Source organism: Lissotriton vulgaris, chromosome 1_1 (genome assembly GCF_964263255.1).
Source record: "Lissotriton vulgaris chromosome 1_1, aLisVul1.2, whole genome shotgun sequence".
In the NCBI taxonomy this organism is placed as follows: domain Eukaryota; kingdom Metazoa; phylum Chordata; class Amphibia; order Caudata; family Salamandridae; genus Lissotriton; species Lissotriton vulgaris.
Window position 1 is genome coordinate 1,368,196,871 of NC_141685.1, and position 3,039 is coordinate 1,368,199,909.

The window sequence follows — 3,039 nt, forward strand, 5'->3', positions numbered from 1 at the left end:
GAAAGTAGCCACCAACCGCAGAGAAAGAGAGAAAGAGGGAAAAGGCAGTATGAGGTGTGGAGAAAACAGCAGCAGGTACAAGGAGCTCAAATGAGATTAATGGCGCCTAAATAGAGCACGTAAAGGAACAGTTACAAATCTAAGAAAAGGGAAAGAAAAGACTAGGAAAAAACACAGAAAGAGCTTGTAGATGAAATTCTCTTCCAGGACAGCAGGTTAAGAGAAATTACACAGGGAGCAGTTAATCTTGTAACACGGGGGAGAATAGAAAAGAAAATGCAGTTTTATGAAGTGTGTTTGCCTAATCCAGCTAGCACTTTTATTTTATTTCTCTATTTGCTTCTTTTATTGGTAAGTAAGTTTCAAGTGCATGCACAGGTATGACCGAGAGAGCCAGGGTATAATAATTTGAAGCGTTTGCACCAGCGCTAATGAAGGACGAGAGTTATAGCAAAGATATGAAAGGGGGAGCGATAATAAATATGTGATATGGCAATAGTGACACCAAAATAAGCCACCTATTTATAAAACCGACATGGAAGAAATACTAAATGTTATGTTAAATGTTATGTTAAAAAATTTGTACCGCGCACGTACACCGATACGGTTTCTTGGCGCTCATAACAGACATAACAAACTGAGGCAGGGAGCATTACTCAACGGCCTGCTTAAAAAGATGGGTTTTCAGGGTTTTACGGAACAAATCATAAGTAGGGCAGTGACGGAAGGGCACAGGAAGGGAATTCCAAAAAGTAGGGCCCAGAAAGGAGAACCGGAGGCCACCGTGTTTTTTTCGGCGAATCGAAGGAATGCAAAGGAGATTGTCGGCAGAGGATCGAAGGTTGCGGGATGGGAGGTATCGCCTGAATTTGGAGGAAATGAACTCGGGGGCGTGGTTGTGAAGGGACTTGAATACGGTGCAGCCAAGTTTGAAGGAGCACCGTTTGGCCACAGGGAGCCAATGAAGGCTCTTCAGGAGAGGGGAGACATGCTGATGTTTGGGTAGACGAAACACCAGGCGAGCCACCTGGTTCTGGATGAGCTGGAGTTTTTGAAGCTGGTAGGCGGGAATCCCCGCATACAAGATGTTAGAAAAGTCAACCCTGGAAATGACCAAGGCTAAGATGGTAAGAATGAGTGCCTCTCTGGTTAAGAATCACAGATCTTGCGAATCCTGCGCAGCTGGAAGAAGCAGGACGATGTGACGGCAGAGATCTGAGATTTCATGGATAGATCCTCTGAGATGATCACTCCTAGACTTTTCACAGTACTAACTGGACGAGGGGGGGCACCAAGGGAAGATGGCCAAAAGTTGTCGTTCCAGGGGTTAGTGGAACCGCCCACCAGAACGAGTTCCGTTTTGGACGGGTTCAGCTTAAGTTGGCTATGAGCCATCCAGTCAGAAATACGTAACATTGTGGTTTGGATGTTAAGACGGGAGGTAGGGGAAGTGTCCAGGGGAAAAATCAATTGCAAATCATCAGCATAGTTGTAAATAGTGGCTGGGGAGTGACGAAGGGATGCCAGAAGTGGTTGTATATATAAGTTGAAAAGGAGCGGGGAGAGGGCTGAACCTTGGGGAACACCACAAGTGAGGGGAGAGAAAGGGGCGGAGAAAGTGGAGAGGTGGACAGCCTGGGAGCGGCCGTGTAAGAAGGAGCGAACCCACTCAAGGGCGATCCCACGGATGCCGGCGTTATTGACACGGTCGATCAAGATGGTGTGATCGACCGTGTCAAAAGCCGCCGACAGATCTAGCAAGACAAGAGCCTGGGGGATGTTATTGTCGGCGCCGTTCTAAGAGTGTCCATCACTGCAGCAATCACCATCTCTGTGGAATGTCGTGGGCGAAAGCCCGCCTGATGAGGGTCCAGGAAGGAGGAAGTTTCCACAAAGGAGCTGAGGCACTTGGTGACATATGTCTCCAAGATCTTTCCCAAAAAGGGAAGGAGAGAGATGGGTCGATAATTACTCATCACAAGGGGGTCTGCGCTAGGCTTCTTCAGGATAGGTAACACAATGGCCTGCTTAAAAGCCTCAGGAACAACCCCTGATGTCAGCGAGGAGTTGAGGAGGGCCAGGGCAGGATCAGGGCAGAGCCTAAAGATTTCTTTAAAGATGTGAGGAGGGCAGCAGTCCCTGGGGGAGCCAGAGCTGACTTTGTGGAGGAGGCTGTGAAATTCCATGATAGAAATAGGAGGGAAGGTATGGAAGGTCTGGGCATTTTCAGAAGGGAGAGGGAAAGAATTGGAAGGAGTAGGCGGGGGAATGTTATTTTTGATTGTGGAAATCTTGTCCCGAAAAAAAGAGTTGAGCTCATCACACAGAGCCTGGGTGGGAGCAGGCGGGAGGGTGATACGGTCAGGGAGGGAGAGCTCATTAACGATAGAGAAGATGTCCTTAGCTTTTGAAGCCGACTCCAGGATCCTGCATGAAAAGTAGGAGGTCTTAGCCTCAAGAATAGAAGATTTGAATTTATTTAGGAGAGTAGTGAATTCAGTCTTGAGTACGGGGTCGTACTTCTGGCGCCAGCGACGTTCAGCCTGGCGAAGGGCCAGCTTATCGAGTTTGAGCTGGTCTGAGAACCATCGCTGAGCGTCATGGGGGCGAGAAATTTTGATGGACTTTAGAGGGGCTACAACATCGGCAGCTGCCTTCAGCCAGCGCTCAAGAGTGGAAGCTTGAAGGGAAACGGATTCAAGAGCAGGAGGGGTTGAAGCTGCCAGGAGCGAGTGGAAAGTAGTCATATTGGCATTTTTCCAGTTGCGGGCCATAATGCCAGCAGGGCGCAGAGGACGGTGAAAACTGGGCAGGTTAACAGAAAAGGAAACAAGATAATGGTCGGACCATGTACAAGGAGTGACCAGGGGGGGCGAAGAGTCAAGATTAGCCAACCAAACCTGGTCAAGTATATGGCCCTTACAGTGAGTGGGAGTGAAGATCGACTGCTGATAATTCAGGCTGGTAAGAGTTTCCGTAAACAGTTCTGACAGTTGGCTCTCTTGGGGATCAGAAGGCCAGTAATTAAAATCACCCAGA